At 41.7% G+C, this 25,115-nt stretch overlaps 1 protein-coding gene across 24 annotated transcripts in view; it reads left to right on the forward strand.

The window, feature by feature from the left end:
- The first annotated feature begins 20,771 nt into the window (after positions 1–20,771).
- Positions 20,772–25,115, forward strand: part of LOC103553171 (putative adhesion G protein-coupled receptor F2P) — a 39,963-nt gene continuing 35,619 nt past the window's right edge. For 13 of the 24 annotated variants that reach the window (XR_011529785.1, XR_011529784.1, XR_011529786.1 and 10 more), the window contains exon 1: positions 20,772–21,018. The gene's annotated coding sequence lies outside the window, so the exon portion shown is untranslated. The remainder of the gene's footprint in view (positions 21,019–25,115) is intronic. The other 11 variants (XR_011529783.1, XR_011529780.1, XR_011529779.1 and 8 more) reach the window with 2 other exon arrangements.

The raw sequence follows: 25,115 nt of genomic DNA on the forward strand, positions 1-25,115 counted from the left end.
TTGCGCTTCTTGGGTAAACCACAAATATATCTAGAAGTCGCAAATAAAATCATAAAGGACTGCAACCCATTGACTTCACCCAGAATTGGGACACAACCGCTGTGCTGCGCTCTCCTAGCCTGGCCACTTCCCTGCTCAGTTCCATGTGACAGAGGGAAAAGAGCTGAGGCCTTGGAATGCAACTGATCTGGCTTTGAAAACTGGCTCTAAAAATTAGTAGCTGTGTGAACTCAGCAAATCACTCAAATCTTGTCACTTCCCTTATCTATAAGAGCTTTTAAAAAAATTACTGGTACGGGGGCTGGCCCCGTGGCCGAGTGGTTAAGTTCGCGCGCTCCGCTGCAGGTGGCCCAGTGTTTCGTCGGTTCGAATCCTGGGCGCGGACATGGCACTGCTCGTCAGACCACGCTGAGGCAGCGTCCCACATGCCACAACTAGAGGAACCCACAACGAAGAATACACAACTATGTACCGGGGGGCTTTGGGGAGAAAAAGGAAAAAATAAAATCTTTAAAAAAAAAAAAAATTTCTGGTACGATTTAAAGCTTTTCTCTTATCATGTACTCAGAGAAGACAGAGAAAGTGGGCCTCAGTGCCTCATACTTATTTTGCCTGTTTTCCCGTCACAATGGCAGCAACAAAACCATCTTGCCCTTGTTTGTCACTCCTGTTGGAGGTTGTTGCCACGAAGGCTCCTTTGACCCCAGGTTGCTTCAGTGGGTCCTCAGCCTCTCCTCGCACATCTGGTTTGCCATTTGCCTGCCCTTGGTTCTCTGGGAGCGGCTCCTGTTCTCCATTTTGTCCTGCAATGTGCTCCTGTGTCAACCAGGCCAAAGGGAACAAACCCCCTCCATCGTTACTTATTGAACAAGCTCACAAAGATTCTGGGAGAACGTCTCTCACCACTTCTGCCTTCTCCCCAAGGCCCTCGTATAATGAACATAGAGTTGGAGTCAGACACTGTAGCCCAGAGCAGCTGGTCAGTTGAGGGTCCATGGTGCCATGTCCACACCTGAGGAAGCAAATCCACTTTCAGCTCCAATTCTAAGCAGAAAATGACTTTTCTCTCCCAAAGGGGTTTAAAATGTCCATCTCATGATGATGACGTGACTACGGGGTCACAGAAGCAGAGAACAGTACTACCCTAGAAGGGACATGGTCATCTGAAAGAATTGAGATGTGGAACACATGGTGTAGGAAGACAGAGGGAGACAACATCACACGGCTCGTTCCTCTAACCAATAAAATAACAGCCGGCTGTCTGCAGGCCACCGGGGAGAAGCAAAACCTTCAATGGACATCAGTTGGTAAAGGCTCAGGGCTTAGACAGTTATTTTGAGCAAGTGACAAAACCAGTGATTATCTACGATTGTTAATAGTGATAAAGGTCCTGGAGTAAGAAAATCAACGTGGGACACAGAAAAGTATTCAGATGTAAAGGCGACCATTTCCTTAATCTCATCAAGATTATCACCTGTCCTATGGTGGGAGGGAAAGAAATCGAGAATGAAATAATGCATATTCATTTTAGTCCATTGCATGTGTCAATGTATGTGTAATACAAAAATGCTTTATGCCTATTGATCTCACCTTCATCTAAAGCCCTTGTTCCCACTGATGGCAGGAGAAAAGACAAAATTTGTCCTTCAAAGGCAACAGTCTCATCTGGTTTTAATTGTTGTATGTATAAAGTAGCAATCAAAGCAAAGTTCCTCTCAGGCTGTTTCTCCCCATTCAGGGGCTTTGGTTTTTAGTGTGGTGTCTGTCAGGGGGATTGGATACATCCTCTTGGCAGCAGGAGGAGGAGAGACCTTAGGTCTGTGTTCTGTCCCTTAAACCTTCATTGGCCCCCAGGACCGTATCTTCACTGCTCGGCTCCAGGCCTCCTGTCTTGCATCCGCTCAGGTGCTGCTGGTCCGACCTAGTTCTTTATGGCATCACGCTGATGACACACTTGGCTCCCGCCAAAACCTCCAATAACGAGTCTCTGAATGCAGCACCTCCTCATCTCATTCCAATTCTCCCAAGAGTTCTCGAAGCTTCCCCTAACCAAGGCATCCATGGGTTTCTGGGTCAGGTTATGCCCAGCCAGGGGAAGAAAGATCGGTATCTAACACCTGTCCGGTTCCACGCTCTCTTTTGTTTTCACTATTTGTTGTCTTGTTTCAATGTTAAGCAACATACCTGGCCCCTCAGAGGCCTCTCCAGGAAGTTTAAAGTCCCCTGTGACATGTCGGGGGAATGGAGCATCAATCAGTCCTTTGTTCTTGGACCTCCTCAGGCATAGTTGCTGTTTGCGAGCCCCTTGCTCCCCTCCCCCCCGCCCCCCTTTCCTCTCCAGTTGAGTAGTAAGCAGGAGCTACTTATAGATCGTCTCTTGTGCCGCTCTGGCTCTTGCTCTCTCGTCCGGGCTCCCTTCTGTCCCAGAACCAGCAGGGCTCTGTATTCCTTTTCCATTGCTGCTGTAAATCACCACAGACTTAGTGGTGTCAAACAACAGAAATGTATTCTCTTACATGCAGCAGCTCAGAAGGCTGACATGGGTCTCCCTGGACTACATCAAGGTGTCGGCAGGCCCCAGTTCCTTTCTGGAGTCTCTAGGGAGGAGTTCATTTCCTTGCTTTGTCCAGTGTCTGGAGGCTGCCCACATTTCTTGGCTCTTGGCTCCGTTTCTCCATCTCCGAAGCCAGCGACGGCGGGTTGAGTCGTCCTCACGTTGCGTCCCTCCCCCTTCTTGTGCGGTCACATCTCTCTCTCTGACTCTGACTCTTTTTCCGTCTCCTTTTTCCACTTTTAAGAGTCTTGTGATTACATTGGGCTCACCTGGATGATCCAGGCTAATCTCCCCATCTCAAGGTCCTACCTTAATCACATCTGCAAAATCTCTTTTGCCACGTAAAGGACGATAGTCCCAGGTTCCGGGGACTAGGACATGCTTGTGGACCTCTAAGGAGGTGGGGAGAGACGCCATTCTTCTGCCGGCCACAGGCCCTCTGCTTCCCGTCAGACTGAAGTCTTGCCACGTCCTCGCCTCCTTCTCCTGTGCTGTGGTCTTCCCCCTTCCCTTCTTTCTGGAGTAGAGTGGGATGGCCTCAGGGAAACAATTCAGTTCACAAATGGAAGAAGGTCCTTTTTTAGGGGGTGTATTTGGAAAAATCATCCCCAGGATGAAGAGTGGCTTCCTCATGGAATTCTCATGTCAGAGTTGGGACTGGGCAAATCCTGTGTCATCTTCATAATCCCCTGGGGTCAAAACAGAAGAGAACAGAAGCGGGCAAAGAACCCTTTACATACTGGTCCATATCCAGTGGATAGTGGGACTGGCTGGAGCACTTTCTGGAGCCTCCTGCTTCCTTTCCCTCAGGAGAAACTCAAGACTCAGGTGTCAAATGGGAAGTTCTAGGTAAGGAGAAATTTTCATAGTATCAGCCCTTTTAAAATCCTTTTGTTGTTGTGTTGTTTTGTTCTACACATTTTTCCCCCTTTGTCTGTTGTCTATATGGCATTACCACCACGGCAGTTGTGGGTAGACGGTGGGCAGACTGCAGTCGGAGAGGTGGCAGAGCCAGCTAGGGAGCTCTGGGGACCATCCTCACCTGAGCTCTGGGCTCTTGCCCCGGGGCGGTTTCTTGGGAATGACTCACTTCAATGTTGTCCTTGGATTCCCTCAAGCAACGCGTGGTCATTTCCTGCCCCTTTCCTCCCTGTGGCGCACTGAGAAGTGGCAGGGGCTTCCTGTGGGCTCTGTGGTTTCCAGTGAGCTCTTGGCAACCCCCTGCTTGGGGGCCGCAGGCTGAGGCTTTTGGTGACAATTTCCTATTGTTGCTCTCGTGGCATTTCCAACAGATGTGTAAGCCTCTAATTCTCTAGATTAAAACTCTTCATCCTTGCAATACAAAGAGTTGCTTCTGTTTTCTCAACTGAATCCTGACTGATGAAAGTTTTTGTTTTGTTTTGCACTTGTTTTATTTAAAAAGATTTTTCATTGTAAGACCATGGAAAACATCAGTCTAAAAATTTCCCACAAGCCCAGTAATCAGAGAAGAGATGACAGCTGCAAACATTTTAATTTTTTAAAATATTTGTCTATGTTGTGTGTATGTATTTTGGATATTTTATTACTTGACATTTTATTGATTTTTTCCATATCATTAGATATTCCTCGAAACATGAATTTACATATATAATAATCCATTGTATGATTATTCTGTAATACATTAACCAATTTAGTTATTGTTGGATTGTTGGAAATTTACATGGATTTAAGTTTTTCGCTATTATAAATAACATGGTGGTAAACCTTCTTTTACATGAATATTTGGACACATTTCTTATATCCTTAAGATAAGGACCTAGAAGTAGCATTATCAGCTGAGTCAATGGTATGAACATTTTTAATGCTTTTGATACATCTGGCTAAAGTTCTCTAAATAAGTTGTACCAATACACACTCTTCATACCTCTCTTAGCAAGGCTTTTATCAGTCTGTATGGGCTATGAGTAGACTGACCCTACGTCCCAGGTTACCCAGGACAGTCCAGGTTGCCCTGGATGGTAAATTCTATGGTGACTCTAGCTATAGATTATATTAATACAATTCCATGGTAAAGCAGGGAGAGGAAGGTGAGACCAGAGGCCACTTTACTAAACTAATGCCCTGCTCTACGCACAATCCCTTCTGACCCTGAGGCATTGTCCTGGATTAAGCTTTTCCATCTCCCCTTGACTTCTTCTCCTACTAGGGTAAGTTCTTAATCATAAGGCATTGGGTTCCTACGGTTAATAGTCTGCTAGAAATCCTACCCCATTGGTGTTCTGGACCTGTCTGAAGACAGATTAGATTCACAAACTGGTACCTAGCACTTTGACACCTGACATTTAAAGCACCTCCCACTGTGATCTGTACCTACTTTTCCAGTTTTTCCTCTCTTATACTCATCCTCTACAAGGCACATATGCTCCAAGCTACCCTGTAGCAATAACACTAGTGGTGGAAGAAGTCATGTTAGTAATGGTAGTAACTAAAGTAGTAGGGGTGGTCGTAACATTAGCTAACGCTTATTAAAGACATAGAATTTGCCAGGCACTCGTCTAAGTGATTTTATGCGGATTAATTTATACAGTCCAACAAGGTGGGTAATAGTATCAAATCCTGTATTTGGCCGTGTGTAAAACAAATCAGTACACTGTAATTTTTCCTCACGCTGTCATAAAATAAGAGGCAGTCAGCCCAGAATCTGTGTCACTGCTCAGGGCAGGGATCAAGGACCACATCTGCTCCTCTGTTCCTGTCCTGCCATGGACAGGAAGCATGTGGCTTCCATTCTTAATTTTACAAAATGAGTATTGCATCTCAATCCCGAGTAGAAAAAGGGAAAAGAGTGAATAAGCCAAAGGCACGTGCCTGCCGAGTTGTCTCCCCCTACCCCTTTCTTTTAATGGGGAAAACAGTAAGTTTTCCCAAAGCCTCACTTGGTGACTTTAGCTAACATCTCATTGACCAGAACTTGGTCATATCCCCAGCCCTACTTGCAAGGGTCTGTAGGAAGGTACATATTTTAACAGAGCACATTACAACTCTGCAAAAAGTTAGGGCTTGTTAATATGGAATAAAAATTGGGGGGACAGATAGCAGTCTGCCACATCCCCATTTGCAGATGATCTAACTGAGGAAAGGAGAGGTTAAATAATTTTCCAAGTTCACACAGCTGGTAAGTGATGGCGTAGGCTTGAATATGTCTTTTAGAACATCAGGTTCTGGTGCAGTGGGTCTTCATGCTTTGAGAATCCCCCAGCAGTTCTTTTGCCCCAGAAAAATGCACTCAGGCACGTGTACACACAATTTTCATACAGTTCTAAGGGTTTCGTATACCTCGAAAGCCTATAATGGATACCATTTTAGGACCCCATAGGGCCTTTGAATTAATAAGAACTAAACCTTCTTTTTTTCATAAATTTTGTAAGACAGGATCTACAGACACAGCCAGGGGCAAAGAAAAGATTGCATTTCAGTATTTTTATTCACTACTGGGTAGTTTATTCTGCTTGAGCCAGGAGCTAGGCGTTGAGATCTGGATTCTAACCTGGCCTTGTGTTCCCCATCTCGGGGAGCTTGAGTAGATTGCATCACATCTTTGGGTTTGTTTCTTCAACTGAAAAATGAGGAACTTGAATTTTAAGAGTTGTTCTAACTCCACCATCCTCTGTATACATAAACATGTGGTATGTTTAGTGTTACCCTTTCTTGCCCGTGATGCCACCTATGTGAACAGTTGGTTGTATCCTCTATAGAGTGTTACTGTTGTTTGGAGAGGACTCTCATAGTCAGCAGGTCAGCAGTGCCTCCCTGCGAGTCCACCAACTCCTGCAAAGGCAGGGAAGCAGGTGTGCCTAGAGGCCTTTGCCTGAGACCCAAACCCCCAGGGCGCGAGCAAGAGCAGCAGCATCCGCCCTGAATGAAAGTACTGGGAGGTGCATGTGGAAGTGAAATAGAATCGGAGGGGCCGGTAAATATTAAACAGCACAGGAAATCAGCTGAAAAGACCAGTCCTTTAAGAAAAGAAAGCAAAGAGGTGGCTTGAGGTTAACTGATGAATACAATGAAACGGAAATGCTTTACTCGTGAGAGTAATTCACCATCACAGTCTGTTCCAGCAACCAGACTCTTAAAGTGAGCCAGTTGGCTAATTTTGTGGTAGATAATAGTACTGTTAAGAGAAAGATAATAAGATCCCCTGCTGATCAAATTTAAGCCTAAAAGCCAACTTAGTGATTAAGATGGGAAATGAGGTTGTTGATAACTCAGACAATGGAGTTCCAGAAAGGTGAGGGGTGGGCAAAGAAGAGGGAATGTGAATTAAATTGTGAACGGGAATTATAAAATTTTACAGATAAGTTTTCCTGATGGCTAAGAATTCAAACCAATGTGCTTTCCTGTGTTAAACAATACTGGAACTGAGCATTCTTTCCTGTTCCAATGTGACATAATACAAGACAAGCAAAAAGAGCTCCAAGAAGTATTTACTCCTGGAAGATATGCTCTGAACCACGTAAAATAGCTTATTATCAAGAGTAACAGCTTGCTCATCAAGACTCTCGGAAGACCTTTGCCATGTTGTGTCCACTAGCCAAGCCATTATGCCATAAACTCTGCCCAATCCCAGCCACTTCCTGACTTTTCAAGGCCTGAAAACCCTGTAAATGTCCTCCCAACTTCCTTCTTCTGAAACCTACTGTCAAGGTGTGTTTTCTTACTATGTACATTAGGTCCAATGGACTTAGCTTTGCCTCAATAGATTTTTCTGGTGGTCTTCGGGCAGTTGACATGCCAAAAGTGAAGTGTTGCTCTTATGTACGGAACAAAAGTTTTATCGTATCTTGCCAGAAATGGCCACTGTGTCATACCAGATTGCCTTTAAATTTTGAATATTGGTTTAAATATCAAGATTTTTTTGGATCCCTCCACGAATCTTGGGTCTAGTAATCATCGAAGACTTTTCACCTTTGGAAATTGGAAAAGCTCACAGAAACCTTATTTTTTCTGGTGGCCACTCTTACCCACCTCCCTTCTCCTCTCTCTTCCACTAGAAGGCAAAAGAAGGTGACCAGAGACTGATAGAATTTGAAGGCTTGTTTTCCAAAGATGGGTGAAGTAATTGTGGCTATCAAATTCATTCAAACCCAAACATTTACTGTGTGTGTACAGTTCTTGTTTTCCTGGAAGAGGGGTATAAACAGACAATCTCCAAATAGATAAATATGTAGATAGCTATAAATTGGAATACATGAACTGAGAGAAACAAAGAGAGTGCAGTAATTCATGATTATGGGATTGGTGGGCAGAAGGATGGAGGCCCATTTAGAGAGAAGTCCTTCTGGAGAGGTATACTGGAGCAGGCCCTTGGAGGCCACATGAAGCACACAGACTTTAATATTTAAAAAAAAATTTATTGAGGTAACATTGGTTTATAACATTATATAAATTTCAAGTGTACATCATTATATATCAATTTCTATGTAGACTACATCATGTTCACTACCCAAAGACTAATTACCATCCATTACCATACACATGTGTCCTGTTAACCCCTTTGCCCTTTTCCCTCCTCCCTTCCTCTCTGGTAACCACCAATCTAATCTCTGTATCTAGGTGTTTGTTTGTTGTTGTTGTTGTTTTAATCTTCCATCTATGAGTAAAATCATACAGTATTTGACTTTCTCCATCTGACTTATTTTGCTTAGCATAATACCCTGAAGGTCCATCCATGTTGTTGCAAATGACAAGATTTTATCTTTTTTATGGCTGAGTAGTATTCCACTGTGTATATATGCTTCATCTTCTTTATACATTCATCCCTTGATGGGCACTTAGATTATTTCCATGTCTTGGCTATTGTGAATAATACTGCAAGGAATATAGGGGGGCAAATACCTTTTGCATTTGTGTTTTTGTGTCCTTGGGATAAATAGCCCCAGAAGTGGAACAGCTGGATCATACGGTAGTTCTATTCTTAATTTTTTGAGGAATCTCCATACTGTTTTCTACAGTGGCTGCACAAGTTTACCTTCCCACCAGCAGTGTACGAGGGTTCCCTTTTCTCTACATCCTCTGCAACACTTGTTGTGGCTTGTCTTGTTAATTATAACCATTCTGACAGGTGTGAGGTGATATTTTGTTGTAGTTTTGATTTGCATTTCCCTGATAATTAGTGATGTTGAACAACTTTTCATGTTCCTGTTGGACAACTGCATATCTTCTTTGGAAAAATGTCTGTTCTGATCCTTTGCCAATTTTTTAATTGGGTTGTTTGTTTTTTGTTGTTGTTATTTGAGTTCTTTATATATTTTGGATATTTTAACCCCTTCTCAGATATATGATTTGCAAATATCTTCTCCCAATTTTTAGGTTGTCTTTTCATTTTGTTGATGGTTTCCTTTGCTGTGCAGATAGCTTTTTTAGTTTGACGTAGTCCCATTTGTTTGTTTTTTTCTGTTGTGTCCCCTGCCTGGTGAGACATGATATTCGAAAAGATACTACTAAGGCCGATGTCGAAGACTGTACTGCCTATGTTTTCTCCTAGCAGTTTTATGGTATCAGGTCTTGCATCCAGGTCTTTAACCCATTTTGAGTTAATTTTTGTGTATGGTGTAAGATAATGGTCTATTTTCATTCTTTTGCAAGTGTTTGTTCAGTTTCCCAACACCATTTATTGAAGAGACTTTCCTTTCTCCATTATATGTTCTTGGCTCCTTTGTCAAAAATTGGTTGTCCATAGATGTGTGGGTTTCTTTCTGGGATCTCAATTCTGTTCTATTGATCTGTGTGTCTGTTTTTGTGCCAGTACCATGCTGTTTTGATTATTACAGCTTTGTAGTACATTTTGAAATCAAGGAGTGTGACATCTGCAGCTTTGTTTTTTACCTCAAGATTCCTTTGGCTATTTGGGGGCTTTTGTTGTTTTATATAAATTTTAGAGTTCTTTGTTCTATTTCCATGAAAAATGCCATTAGGACTTTGATAGGGATTGTGTTGAATCCGTAAATTGCTTTAGGAAGTATGGACATTTTAACTATGTCAGTTCTTCCAATCATGAACATAGAATATCTGTTTCTTTGTGTCTTCTTTGATTTCTTTCAGCAACGTTTTATAGTTTTCACTGTGCAAGTCTTTCACCTCTTTAGTTAAATTTATTCCTAGGTATTTTATCCTTTTTGTTGTGTTTGTAAATGGGATTATAGTCTCAATTTCTCATTCTGCTTTTTTGTTGTTAGTGTATAGAAATGCAACTTATTTTTGTATGTTGATTTTGTACCCTGCAACTTTACTGTATCCATTTATTATTTCTAATAACTTTTTGGTGGATTCTTTAGAGTTTTCTATATACACAATCTTGTCATCTTTTCTTTTTCTTTTAAAGATTGGCACCTGAGCTAACATCTGTTGCCTATCTTCTTTTTTTCTTCTTCTTGTCCTCAAGGCCCCCCAGTTCATAGTTGTATATTCTAGTTGTGAGTGCCTCTGGTTGTGCTATGTGGGACACCACCTCAGCACGGCCTGATGAGTGGTGCCATGCCCATGCCCAGGATTCTAACTAGTGAAACTCCAGGCTGCCAAAGCAGAGCGCACAAACTTAACCACTCGGCCACCCCATAATCTTGTCATCTTCAAATAGTGACAGTCCTATTTCTTCCTTTCCTATTTGGATCCCTTTTATTTCCTTTTCTTGACTGATTGCTCTGGCTAGGACGTCCAATACTGTGTCACATAAAAGTGGTGAAAGTGGGCATCCTCGTCTTGTTCCTGTTCTTAAAAGGATAGATTTCAGTTTTTCACCATTGCGTATGATGTTACTTGTGGCTTTGTAATATACAACATTTAGTATGTTGAGGTACTTTCCTTCTATACCTATTTTATTCAGAGTTTTTATGATAAATGGATGCTGTATCTTGTTGAATGCTTTCTTGATCATGATGTATGATATTTTTAATGTATTATTGTATTTGATTTGCTAGTATTTTGTGGAGGATTTTTGCATCTATGTTCATCAGAGATATTGGCTTGCAATTTTCTTTTTCTGTGTTGTCCTCTGATTTTGTTCTAAGGATGATTTTGGCCTCATAGAATGAATTGGAAAGATCCCCTCCTTTTCAATTTTTTGGAAGAGTTTGAGAAGGATAGGTATTAAGTCTTTGAATGTTTGGTAGAATTCATGGGGAAGCCGTGTGGTCTTGGACTTTTGTTTTTTGGGTGGTTTTTGATTACTGTTTCAGACTCCTTAGTAGTGACTGTTCTATTCAGATTCTCTGTTTCTTCTTGATTCAGTGTTGGAAGGTTGTATGATTCTAAGAATTTATTCATTTCTTCTGGATTACCCAATTTTTTGGTGTATAGCTTTTCGTAGTATTCTCTTATAAGCCTTTGTATTTCTTTGGTGTCTGTTATAATTTCTTCTCTTTCACTTCTGATTTTATTTATTTGAGCCTTCTCTTTTTTTCTTTGTGAGTCTAGCTAAAAGCTTGTCAATTTTGTTTATCTTCTCAAAGAACCAGCTGTTAGTTTCATGGATTTTATCTATTTTTTTTAGTCTCTACTTCATTTATTTCTCTTCTGATTTTTTTGTTTGTTTGTTTTTGTTTTTTTTTTTTGGAGGAAGATTAGCCCTCAGCTAACTACTGCCAGTCCTCCTCTTTTTGCTGAGGAAACCTGGCTCTGAGCTAACATCCGTGCCCATCTTCCTCTAGTTTATACGTGGGACGCCTACCACAGCATGGCTGCCAAGCAGTGCCATGTCCGCACCCGGGATCCGAACCAGCGAACCCCGGGCCGCAGGGAAGCGGAACGTGAGAACTTAACCGCTGCCCCACCGGGCCGGCCCCTCTTCTGATTTTTATTAGCTCCTTCCTTCTACTGATTTGAGGCTTTGTTCTCCTTTTCCTAGTTCCTTTATGTGTAGTTTTAGCTTGTTTATTTGAGGTTTTTCTTATTTTTTGAGGTAGGCCTGTGTTTCTATAAACTTCCCTCTTAGTGCTACTTTTGCTGTATCCCATAAATTTTGGTGTGTCATATTTTCATTCTCATTTGTCTCCAGGTATTTTGTGATTTCTCCTTTGATTTCTTCATCGACCCAATCATTGTTCAGTACATTTTGTTTAATTTCCACATATTTGTGGCTTTTCCAGTTTTCTTCTTGTAATTGATTTCTAGTTTCATACTGTTGTGGTCAGAAAGGATGCTTGATATTATTTAAGTCTTAACTTTATTGAGACTTGTTTTGTGGCCAACATGATCTATCCTGAATAATGTTCCACGTGTATTTGAAAAGAATGTGTATTCTGCAGTTTTTGAATGGAATGTTCTCTATGTATCTACTAACTCCATCTGGTCTAAAGTGTCATTTAAGGCCAATGTTTCCTTATTGATCTTTTGTTTGGATGATCTATCCATTGATGTAACTGGAGTGTTAAAGTCTCCTACTGTTATTGTGTTACTGTGTATTTCTCCTTTTACATCTGTTAATAATTGATTTATATATTTAGGTGCTCCATTTTTCAGTGCATAGATATTTGCATGTGTCATATCCTCTTGTTGGAGTGTTCTCTTTATCATTATGTAATGCCCTTTTTTGTCTCTCATTACAGGTTTTGTTTTAAAGTCTATTCTGTCTTATATACGTACTGCTACACCAATTTCTATTTGCATGGAGTATCTTTTCCCATCCTTTCACTTTCAATTTGTGTCTTTAGGTCTGAAGTGTGTCTCTTGTATGCAGCATATATATGGATCTTGTTTCTTTATCCATTCAGCCACCCAATGTCTTTTGATGGGAGCATTTAGTCCATTGACATTTAAAGTAGCAGTTGATAAGTATGTACTTATTGCCATTTTGTTACTTTTTTCTGGGTGTTTTAGTAGTTCTTCTCTGTTCCTTTCTTCTTTACTTGCTGTCTTCCCTCTTGATTTGATGGCTTACTTTGATATTATGTTTGGGTTCCTTTCTCTTTATTTTTTGTGTATTTATTATAGGTTTCTGGTTTGTGATTACCATGAGGTTCGTATATAATAACCTATGTTAATGGCAATCTATATTAAGTTGATGGTCTCTTAAGTTTGACCTCTTACTAAAAGTTCTGCATTTTGACTCCTCTTCCCCAACATTTTATGTTTTTGATAACATATTTAACCTCTTTGTGTGTGTGTGTGTGTGTGTGTGTATCCCTTAACCTTTTGTCATGGAGACAGATATTTTTAGTACTTTTGTCTGTTGACCTTCATACTAGCGTTATAGGCGGTTGATCCACTACCTTTAATATATATTCACCTTTACGAGTGTTTTTTTTTTCCTTGATAATTTTCGTATTCTTATTTGTGGTCTTTTCTATTCCAAGTAAATAAGTCCCTTTAACATTTCCTGTAATGCCAGTTTAGTGATGATAAACTCCTGTAGTTTTTGCTTGTCTGGAAAACTCTATCTTTCCTTCCATTCTGAATGAAAACCTTGCCAGGTAGAGTATTCTTGGCTGTAGAGTTTTTTTCCTTTCTGCACTTTGAATACATCATGCCACTCCCTTCTAGCTTGTAAGATTTTTGCTGAGAAGTCAGCTGATGGCCTTATGGGATTTCCTTTGTATGTAACTTGTTGCCGTTCTCTTGCAGCTTTTAGGATTCTCTCTTTATCTTTAATTCTTGACATTTTAATTATAATACGTCTTGGTGTTGGCCTCTTTGGGTTCATCTTATTTGGTACTCTCTGTACTCTTTATACCTGGAAACAAACATACCTGGATGTCTGTTTCCTTCCAGGTTAGGGAAGTTTTCAACTATTATTTCTTCAAAAAAGTTCTCTGCTCCTTTGTCTCACTCTTCTCCTTCTAGAACATCTATAATATGGATATTACTATGCTTGATGTTGTATCAGAGGTTCCTTAGATCGTCCTCATTCTTTTAAGTTCTTTTTTCTCTTTTGTGTTCAGCTTGGGTGATTTCCTCTACTCTTTCATCCAGATCACTGAGCTGTTCTTCTGTGTCATCTACTTTGCTGTTGATTCCCTCTAGAGAAATTTTCGTTTCCATTATTGTATTCTTCAGTTGTGATTGATTCTTTTTTATATTTTCCAATTCTTCATAGAAGTTCTCGCTGTGGTCATCTATACTTCTCCTAAGATCAGTGAACGTCCTCATGACTATTAGTTTGTACTCTTTATCAGGTAGATTGTTTATCTCTGTTTTGTTTAGTTCTTTTTCTGAGTATTTGTCCTCTTCCCTTATTTAGAACATTTTCCTTTGTCTCCTCATTATGCCTTCTTCTCTGTGCTTATAACTACGTATTAGGTAGATCAGCTATGTCTCCTGATCTTGGAAATGTGGCCTTATATAAAAGATGTCTTATGGGGCCCAGCAATGTGTTTCCCTCTCATAACCTGTTCCAAATGTTCCAGGAGTGTCCCCTGTGTGGGCTATGTGTGTCCTTCTCTTTTGGCAGGGTTGGTCTTGTTGTGAGTGCCCTGGTAGGCTAGGCTGAATCCTGGGCTGGATGGTTGTAAGGATCAGTCATGAGCAGCTGCTGCAATCACTTTAATTACTTTATTGGGCAGGGCAAGCCCTGGCACGGCTGGTTGCAAATTCTAATAGCACAGAGCTACTGCTGTTTTGCTGTTAAGTCAGTCAGGCCCCCTAGTGTGGCTGGCTGCTAGACTCAGGGGCTCACAGTTGCTGCAGGTCTCCTGTGAAGCTCCCTGTGGTCTTAGGCTGTTGTCAACTCTCTAAGGAGTGCAGATGAGGGGGGCTGGCCTCAGGCACAGCAGCACACAATTGTTTCATGCATTGGAAGGTGGGGAGGTCCCCTGTGTGGCCGTTTGAAATGGCCAGTGACATGAGTCTGCTGTGGCCACTATGCCCCACTGCCTGCAGTCCCACACACCCCACCAACACAGGCCCAACCCAGATGCACATGCTGCCAAGGCGGACCCACAAGTTCACCTTGCTTTTGCTGGTGGGTGGGGCCAGTCCCTGGGGTGAGCTGCCTGCCCTAGCTGTGCTTGCTTAAGATTAAATTGGTGCTGTAGTGGGCGGGGCAAACCCCTGCACTAATAGGCTAGAGGAAGGAATCCAGTGGCATTTGCCGGCTCTCTGTAAGCATGCCTGAACATGATCACAATAGTGGCTGCTCCCAGTGTCTCAGTCCCTGGGGGGTGGGCTCGGTCACCTCCTTCCTCTCTAAGATGCACTCCAAGCTTAGTAAGTGAATCTCTGTTACCAGTGGACTATGCACATTTCCTTCTGGTGTTTTTATTTTGGTTTCTGGAACAGGTGGACCTACATGTGGGCCCTTTAAGAGGAGGTTTTTCTTTCTCTGAATTCAATAGTTTTCCTGGAGGCATTCCCTGTTGGTTTTCAATGCCAGCCAGTAAAGCCAGGTATTAAGGGATCTCATCTCAGTTGTGCTGAATCTAAAGGCTGGTTCCTTATTGTGGCGTAGATCTCCCACTCAGATCCCCCCTCTACTCTGGGAAAAGCTTCGTACCTTTAAGATTTCTCTGGCCATGAAGCGCCACAACCAAGATGTGGTTTTTCCCTCAGTAGAGGTGTGTTGCTGCCTCTTCCCCTCTGTCAGTACTGTCCCTTGTTGTAGAGCTTCATTTTATCCAGTTTCCAGATCTCTCTCAGAGGAAATTGTCCCACAGGTAGCTGTAGATTTGTTGTGTCCATAGGAAGAGGTGAGTTCAGAGTCCTCCTATGCTTTCATCTCCCTAGAATCTCACACACACCTTATTCTAAGTGCAATGAAAACACGTTTTCATCTGGGAAAAGATATGATTGAATATATATTTGAGGAAATTCCTATAAAACAGATTGGAAGGGGACAAGGGGGTAAAATCAGAGAAACACTAAGAAAGTGTTTGCATTTGTGCAGGTGAGAGAAGAAGTTGATCTGGACTGGATGCAGATAGAAAGAAATGGACAGATTTGAGAGGTATTTTGAGGAAAAAAATCATAGGACTTTCCGACACGTGAATGTGGAACTTAGAAGAGAAATGCGGCCTGGAGATCTAAGTTGTGGAAGTGGATGAGCTACTCTGGGCAAAGAGAGGAGGGGAAGAAGGAAAGGAGAGTGAAGCTGAGAGATGATGAGGGGGCTTGGGAAACTCAACACTTAGAAGTCCATCCAGTAGAGGAGAGACCAGAGAGGAAATTGGAATGTAAGGAACATGTGAATTTAGAAAGGAGGTATTTCAGCAACCCAAACATCCATTGATGGATGAATGGATAAACACGTGCTATACACCTACAATGAAATACTATTCAGCCTTAAAAAGGAAAGAAATCCGCTCACATACTACAATATGGATAAATCACGAGGACGTTGTGCTGAGTGAAATAAGCCAGTTGATACCAGCCCTGATATTGATTCCCCTACATTAACCCCAGCATATACAGGGTTAAAACCAAAAGCACCCATCCCCTTTCCCTGCTTCTTTAATTACATTCACACATTGATATCAGTTTCTTTAAGCTTTGTATCCCTGAGCTTCAGAGATGCATGAAACTAGTGTTGAGATTAGAGCGCTGACCTTCTCCTGCACAAGGCACACGGAAGTTACAAGTTGTTAAGACCCCCGTGGCCTCATGCTGAAGTCTTGGCTAATCATGAGTCCTTGAAGTTTATTGCAGGAAAACAGATGTCCAGAGAATATCAAGAAACTAAAGTTTCCCAGACTCCAACTCCTTGGCTTCATGGCCCCGGAATCCGCCATCCATCTCAGAAGCAAACAACTAAGGACAGCCACCTGAAGATTCCCTTATCTTGCTGCCCCTCTCCCTGCACATAGTCACATTCCTCACAATCTTTAAAACCCCTTGCCTCCCATCTTTTGGGGAGATGGGTCTGAGTGCTTACTCCCATCTCCTGGCTGATGTCACCAGAAATAGACCTTTCTTCCTGGGCAATCCTTGTGTCTCAGTGATTGACTTTCTGTGTGGCAAGCAACTGAACTGGACTCTGGCTGGCTGGACCAACTTTGGTTTGGTAACACAGTTGCAAAAAGGCAAATATTGTGCTGGTCACAAAGAGCTAGGGGGAGCAGGTAATAGGGTCTTAGTGTTCAATGTGTATAGAGTTTCAGTTTTGCAAGATGAAAAATTGCTAGAGATCTATTGCACAAAAATGTGAAGATATGTCACAAATGGTTAAGATGGTAAATTTTATACGTTTTTTTACTGCAATTTAAAAAGATGAAAGTAATTTAAAAAAAGAAAGGTTTCTAAAACGAGAGAAATGGTCAACTGAGTTGAGTGCTGCCAAGAGATCAAGCAAGAAGAGAACACAGAGTTAATATACAGATTTATTAAGACAGAGAACATTGGTGACCTTTATACAACAACGTGAAGGAGAGAACTGGATGAGAGAAAACTGTAAGGTTAAGAGGTGAGACAGCCTTCATGGCCAGCTCTTAGGAGAAGGTTAGCCCTGGTGGAAGACTTGGGGCAGAGTCAGTAGGAGGATGAGGAACCAGGGAGGGAAAGAAGAGACTTGAGCATATTTGAATGTTAATGGTGTGGTCCATTGTAGAGGGAGAGATTGATGAGGCAGGAAATAGGAAATCTAAAGAAATACTGTCTTTGAGAAAGTGTGAGGAGATGGAGACAGAGCTCCTGGAAAGGGACAAGTTTTGACAGGAAAACACGCTTCCTCTAACAGGACAGGGGGAAAGAAGAGAAGATGGGAGTGCACACGGGTGCATTTGCGAGTTTGGAGGTGACAAGCAGTGGAGTTCTCATCTGATGGTTTCTATTTTCTCTGTAAAATGTGAGGTGAGGTTGAGAATGCGAGGGCTGGGAAGAAGTTACGTCAGTGCTTTGAAGAGAGCAATGTATGTATGTCATTAGTCATCCAGGATGGTGGAGGCTGCCAGTGAATCACAGCAGGATTGGCCGACTGCATGGAGAGGCTGTGGGATTCCGTATTCATTATTTTAAAGTGAAACTTTAAAATATTTTTAAAGTGAAACTACCATATATTATATTATATCAATTAATATCTTATATTATATTATATCAATTTTAAAGGATGAACCTTTAAAATTGGGTTACATTCTAGTATTGTTCCATAGTTTCCCAGCATTGTTTCAGAGTATAATTGTTAGCATTGTTTTTTCTTAGTGGTCCGTAAAACAATGGGCATCTTACAATCAATAACACCTTAGAGACAGTGAAATATGGCAATTTTATCCGTGCTAGGTTCGGCTGCTTGTTTGTAGACATGGAGAGGGTACTTCATTCAGGATTGGGTTTCAAAGACAAGATGAACAGATAACAGCTCAACAAAAGCTGTCAATCACAAAGAGGCCTACTTGAGCCCACTCAGGGACTCCCAGCATTGCAGTGTGACTGTGTGTACTGCCTCCCAACGTGATCTGGAAGTGTTTCATCTGGAAGTTTCGTCTACAAGGGCCAAGCTCTAAGATCTTTTACCACATTAAGACTGTATCATAAAATTCTCTTGTAAGCTTAACTATTATGAAGCAACCGTTAGAATCCCTTTGCCAAGGTGTCCAATGTTGAATGCTTAGGACCTGTATCCTTAATAGAGGGGGAGTTATTGAAGAAATGGTCTGGAGAGGGTATGTCTCCATTCATCAAATACTTATTAGCTACCTACTGTATGCCAAACAGTCTGTTAATTTTGGGAGAAATAAAAATAAATAAAATCTGGGTCTCTGATCTAAAGGAGCTCACAGTCTGCTATAAGAGACAGACAAGAAACAAAGAGTTGTCACCAGAGGTACTCATTCATCCAGTCACTTATGTAACACATATTTGTTGAGCTCCTACAAAGTGCAGGCGTTATTCCAGTTGCTGGAAACACAGCAGTGATAAAATTGCCAAGGTTCCTGTCTTCAAGGGCCTTACCTTCTGGTGGGGGAAGACAATTAAACAATGACATTCCAATAAGCATGATAATTTTGACTAGTGACATATCTGAGGAAATAAGTGAAATCTTATAGAGGATGACCGGGGTGCTACTTTCGAGGGTGTTACGAGTATCCATTAAGCTACTGTGGCTACAAGTAATAGAAAACCTAACCTATAAGTCCTCACAGCATTAATTATTTATTTAAAAAGCCCAGAAGTTATTGATCCCAGGGTGAGTTCATTAATTTAGTGGTATTATTAAGGATCAAAGCTTTTTCCATCCTTCTGTTTTCCCATTTTCAACATATTGGTATTTTCCTCAGGCTTGGAAATAATAATGACTGCCAAATCAGGGAATGCTTCTCTGAGGAGATGCCATTTGAACTGAAATCTAAATGATGAAGTAGTGTCAGTCTCGTGTACCATGTGCCATGTGGTACAAAGAAGGCAACTGGGCCAGGGTAGTTGGTCATGGATGGTCTGACAACGGAGGAGACATTTGAGGACAGGAGTGTTAACCAGGTGAAGTTATGGGTGGAGATGGGTGGAGGCCCTTCAGGCCGCAGTAGAGGCCTATAGAAAGGAAAAGAGACATGAACTAATTTAGAGCCGATGAACAAGTCAGGGTAGGTCACAACCCTGGTGCAAATGACTTCAGAAGGAAAGATTCAGATTCCAAAATTACAAAATGAGTGACAGGGTGGATGTATGCAAAAGGAGGGACCCTCAGTTTCCCTCAGGCTTTGAAGGAGACTTCCTTCAGAAAGAGACAGTTGGGTTGAATCTTGAGTAAGGACACAGAGTTAGTGCGCAAACAGAGGTGGGAAGGTTGTCCTAGGCATAGAGCACAGCATGCACAGAGGCTGAGGGACTTGAAACAACATGATAAAAACACTCAGTGAGGCATTGCCAGCATATAACCTGTGAGTCAGGGAGTGACTGCCGATGAGACTGGAGCCGTACTTAGGGGCTCTACTTTCTTTGGCTTAGGCCAGTACTCACCTTTTAAAAAGTTGAGAGTCCCACATAATAGCAATTGAGTTGGTTTTCTCATTTGTGAAGTTGGACTTGGATGATCTCCAAGAACACTTCCATCTTTTACATTCCTGGTTTCCAGTAGGTGGTCAATAAACGTTTACTGAACAAATGAACTATGAACAAGCTTCAGTCTTTCCTGATGCCAAACTTTGGTGACCAATATAAATTGAATATGCCCTTCAAGGCTTGGCCCAACGCTGCATAGTCGATGAAGTAGCCCCGGAGCACCAGCCTCCATCAACCCTTCCCTGTTTTGGACTTATTGCTCCAGCTCTTAGCAGAGAAGGCCTTGAACATGTTTCACATTTAGGTTTCTTCTCTTCCCAGCTAGACTGTGAGCTCTGAGAGGTCAGGAGTCATGTTTTAAATAAATCAATATAGCTGTAGACCTATGGCACACAACAAAAATATTGAATTTTCCCATCCGATGGATGGACTTGAGTGGATTTCAGCCTCGAAGGGGGTTCTCAAATCTCTGATCACTCCCTAGAAGACCCAGAGCAACCAAGCAAGCCAACTGTGGATGAGGGAATTCTGGGATTAAAAATAAGAGGGGCCCCTCACTGTGTTACAAGAATTTCTTAGTGAGGGTTTGAAAAATGCCAAGTCTTTGATAAACACAGGTGTGATTTTTGAAGTATGGGCTTGGGAGAACTAGAATGTCTATCAGTGCTAAAAAAAAAAAAAATTATAAAGGAATTTTGAGTATTTCAAAGTTAGAAGGAAACCTCACTGTCCGTGTTGCCTTCTGAGAGCCCCTATCCTTGTGTCAGTCAGTAGAGGCTGAGTGATGCTGAAGTAACAAATAGCTCCAAAATTTCAGCAACTAAGAATAATAAGAGTGATTTTTTGTTCATGCCCATCACAGGTCAGTAGGGCCCTCTGCTAGTCACAGGGATGCAGGACAATGGAGTAGCTACCATTTTGAATTGCTGGTCACCAGGGCAGGACAACTTGCATGACCCCATCCAACCACAGGGAGGTTAGTAGTTGTAATGCTGCCTTGTGCCTGGAACTCGGGAAAACCAGAAACAATCAGGGAACCATACTCCATAATCCCAGTGGCCAGAAAGCCAACCAAAGACAGAGCTCCAAGCTTAGGCACTTGTGCTCTCCATATCCCATTATCTGGCATAGGTAGATATTCCTAGGAGTGTTAATAGCTATGGCCAAGTACCACAGATCCTGTGCCACCACTATAGCTTTGGATCCCTTGCCAAAAAGGGAAGCCTTTTCTTCTGTGAGAGTCTGTGTGTGTCACCTAGTGTGTGACTCATCCGTTCTCGGCACTCTGCCCCTCCCACTGCAGGAGCTACTCCCATGTAGGACTTGTCTATCAGGCTGCAAGGTCCCTGCATATGGAGCTGGCTGCCTGTGTCAGGGCAGGGCCAAGCCTGACTGCCTCAGCCTGGGGATCTGCCATTTGGGGCTAAATTGACTGCTCAGAGGTACAGGAGCCCAGCCCGAGGACTAGTGGCAAGATATGACAGAGGAAAGCTTCTGACACCTGCATCTCCAGCAGCCAGGGAGCAGGGCAAATTTGCTGGTGACTTTGTTGTTGGCTAGCCACAGTGAGTAGTCCCACATCCTCCTTCTCCTTCCAGAGATTTCCTCTGGAGAGGAAGCTCAGAGAAGAGCAGCCAATTATGATTCTACAGTTGTGAGGCTTGGTAATTTGGGGTTTGATTAATAACACAGACAATGAATAAGTGTTAAAGAGGAATTTGGTAACTTGGGGGCACTTTACATAACTGAATAAGAGCACTCGTCTGATATGAAAATATTCTTATTTTTATTTATTTCTCTCTACTCCACTGATCCCATGCAAATATCAGAGTCCAGGAAACTGGAATCTTTAAAAGAATTATTTTCTTTTTCTGATGACCTAAAAGCGATTAAGTGCAAATACAGAGGCTAATTAACTGTTCTTTGTCATTATTTTCCTTCATCAAACTACCTAATGTTTTATCTACAATTTTGACTTATAATCAAGGCATCATCTGTCTCCTTGAATACAGAGGAAGATTTTTACACCTTCACCAAAAAATACCCCTCCACTTCCAACGATTAACCTATGGCATTAAGAATTCTTGATCCTGGACATTATTTTCCTCAGATCAGACTTTCTCAAGAGGAATGTAAACTTTGGGGCGATTTCTCTTGGTTCATAAGCTTGTCTGCATGTGTCATTCTTTGCACTGGGGGAAAGGACTTCCAGACGTCCACATTTCCATTGTTTTTCATCCCACTCCTTAAAATATTGTTGTAATTGATGCTTCACTCGACTCCTTCCTTCTTCTGAAGGATTCCTTGTCAGTAGCGTGAGTTATGAAAGTTTAGTTTTGCTTGAAAATTTTTATCCTTTCCATTTTGACCAAGTATTTAAGAGGGAGGCTTGAGTTTGTCTCACATTATTTTTGCTATATTAAATTTCCTCTTTCATTGTTCATTCACATTCTTATAGTTTGAAAAATCGACTTATTTGTAGCTCAGAGAAATGATTTCAAGTAGATTTCTGGGCAAATGGTTAGCCTTAAAAGACTGCAAAGCCTTTGTTTTGTGTCTCTAGGGATTGGATCCTAGATCATACAGGCCTAAATCCCTTTTGGACAGTAGTTGTATAATACAGAGTTACAGCATCTTTGTCTATTTGCAAAATAAATGAAAATTTGTAAACCGAAACCAAGGTTCTTATGCAAAGAGAATGCAATCAGGGGACAGCTGCAAGCCTGATGATGGCTTGGTCTTTCTAAAATTGGACTTGGGAACAGGGGCACAGGGGTTGGGGGTAGATGCGGTTTGACCCTGGTCCACGTGATAATGGGGTGCAGTGTCTATAAATAGCATTTATAAACATGTCTAAAAAAGAATAATAGAGCAAACTAAATCAGTCTGCCTTTTATCATCTGCACGTTCTGGTGATGCCAGACCCTGTCAGTGACAAAATACTTCCCGCCACTGGAGCGATCACTCCCACCGCCACCTCCCCGTGCCTGCTTGGTTCTGCCCCTGCGTGGTGCAAGATTTGACTTAATTCACCAGTAGAAAAACAGTCTGCTTTAGAACAGAGGGGTTACTCCCACAAAACCATAGTTTAGCATGTGGTCTAGTTATCTTTAATCGTGTTATCACGGGAACTCATGGCTTCTGGTTTTTTAAAAAATATATTTCTCTTAACATAATCTCACTCTCTCAAGCCAATAAACTCTCTGGTTTTATTTAGCATTGAGGCTGTAGACTCTTATTGCCTCTGCATATTATTCCTGAGTCTTTTGATCACACTGAACAAGCTCCTAAGTCACATTACTTTAAACCCCTAAGGTGATTTTATAATAACGATGCTAGAGTACCTCATAGAGCCCATGGCATGAAATACAGAACCCCCAGTGTCACCAGAACTTTTTAGTCTTTGTTCTTCTTGGTGTATCTGCTTCATTTGGCCTTGTTCTTCTTTATGTAGCTGGGTTTTTCTCAATAATGTATTACTAGCACCTGGGGTTGTTCTCAATTTTGTATACTAATATCACCTAAGGAGTCTAAAAAACTCATACAAATTAAATATATTTAATAACAAAAACAAAAACTCTTTATATCAGAGCAGGCCTTACAAGTTGCTATGCATGAAGTAATGTATACTGATAAATACCTTTAATAAAGGTCACTTCTAGGCATAATGGTCCAGTTGTAGCAGGGCATACAGTTACTCCCTTACACATCTGGTCTTTAAAATTTCACTTTTCCATAAAGAAATTGTCTAAATCAGTTAGTAGGCTCTGGGTTACACCGCCCCCTACTATTGTGTTGCAAGAAATTCGATCTCAGTTTTGTCATTGAAGGGGCTGCCTCTGGACAAGGACCTGGCAAGAATTCTGAGTCTTAAGCAGTCTCAAAGTGTCTTGTAGCTGGAAGAGAGTGACACTGTCACTTCTGTGCAAGCTTGGGCATGGACATCTTTTGTGATAGTCCCTAAGGCTGTGGAATTCAGTGCTCCATGCACCCTGAGTCACCCACAGGAGGTCCTGTTACCTCCAGGGACATTGGATTGCCGATGACCAGGGAGTCTCTGTGCTTTGGGAGGATAGCATTGGTGAGAGAAAGCGGTAGATGCATAATGCTGATGCAGAATAGCTGAACCATGACATGTTTCCAGCTGGTTCTAAAAAGAAAATGGGGCTTCTTGCAGCAAGAACTGGAGTTTAGGAGAGAGAAAGACTCTGGAATGTCTGAAGGAATCAGAGCAGGAAGAGAGAGGAGGAAGAATGCATGAAGATAGAGAACCAGTTTCCCATGCCCCTGGAAGTTGCAGAGACTGACCCTGACCTGGACTGTCTTTGACCATTGAGAAAATAATTAGTGTGATCTCTGTGGACCCGACTACCAGAGAGGAGAGTAGGACACAGATGTTTCCATGTGGGCAAAGTAGGGCTGAGCACTGAGGCCCAAAGACCAGCAGAAGCTAGCGTGGCTGGCGGCTTATCCTTGCACGCCTCTCTCTCATGCCAGGCTATCATCCTCGGGGAGAAAAGAAGAGAGAAAGAAGGAACAGATGCTCAGTTGATTGAAAGAGACATGCTTTAAACTGAAAGTCAATGAGTTTACCTTATGGGCAAATTTTCCAGCATTGGTTCAGATAAGGGCTCCTAGTGCTGATTAAATTCAGTTAGAGTGCAAAAACCAGTTACATCTGTGCCTACCCAGTTTCATGACTGTAAAATGTCTACTGCTACACACAGTCATCACGATCGTTGTGTACTTGTCGTAGATTTAGACTTAGAGTACTGACTCTTCCTCAACTGATTTATCCAGAAGGCCTTGCTTCCCTCCAAAACGCTGGCCATGCCTCTGAGATGCTCTGTCTCTTTCCGAGCCCTCTGTCTTAGTTCTCCGTGGCTGCTGTCCTCTTTCTGGGGTCTCACTCCATCAAAGCCGTTTCAAAACTTATTTGGCGCAAAAGTCTCTTCCTGCCCAAGGACCAAAATGTAAACAAATCACCCTTTGAATAGAAACATTGATGCCTTGATCATTTACTCATTCATTTAATTATCCAGAATGAGAGTAAAATAACAGTATGTTTACCGCTCAGAGATCTTCAGTAAAAGAAGTTTGAAAAGATGCATTCAAGCAGGAAGTAAAGTGAATATAGAGAAAAGGAATGTAACACAAGAAAGAATGTGAAATGTAAGGAACCAAGGAGGAAAAGTGTCTTTTTCCAATCCGTAGAACTGAACAGGAGGGCAGTATTCATTCAGGTTTAAGAGTTAGATGGTTCCTTGTTTTCATATTGTTTGTTTTATTTTTGAAGATCTACTTTGGAACATTTTCCTCTTTATGTTTTATATTTAAAAAATAATTATTCATGACTCTTCCATATGTATGAGTTATGAATAATTATTTTCATATATATATAATATAAATAAGAGACTACCAACTGTCAAATGAGATGGAGCTAAAGTTCACAAAAAAAATCGTGAAACTATTTCAAGAGTAATCTGAAACTCCAACTCGTGATTTAATTAAAAAATATCTCTAGTTGAGTGGGTATATATATTTTAATGTCATTAATAAGGTACTGAGTCAAGAGGGCCACATTTTTAATCTCTTGATTGCCATGCTGGTCCCAGCAGGGATGCTATTTAAAATTTCTCACTTTAATATTCTCATTTTGTGA

The sequence above is a fragment of the Equus przewalskii genome, chromosome 19 (genome assembly GCF_037783145.1).
Source record: "Equus przewalskii isolate Varuska chromosome 19, EquPr2, whole genome shotgun sequence".
In the NCBI taxonomy this organism is placed as follows: domain Eukaryota; kingdom Metazoa; phylum Chordata; class Mammalia; order Perissodactyla; family Equidae; genus Equus; species Equus przewalskii.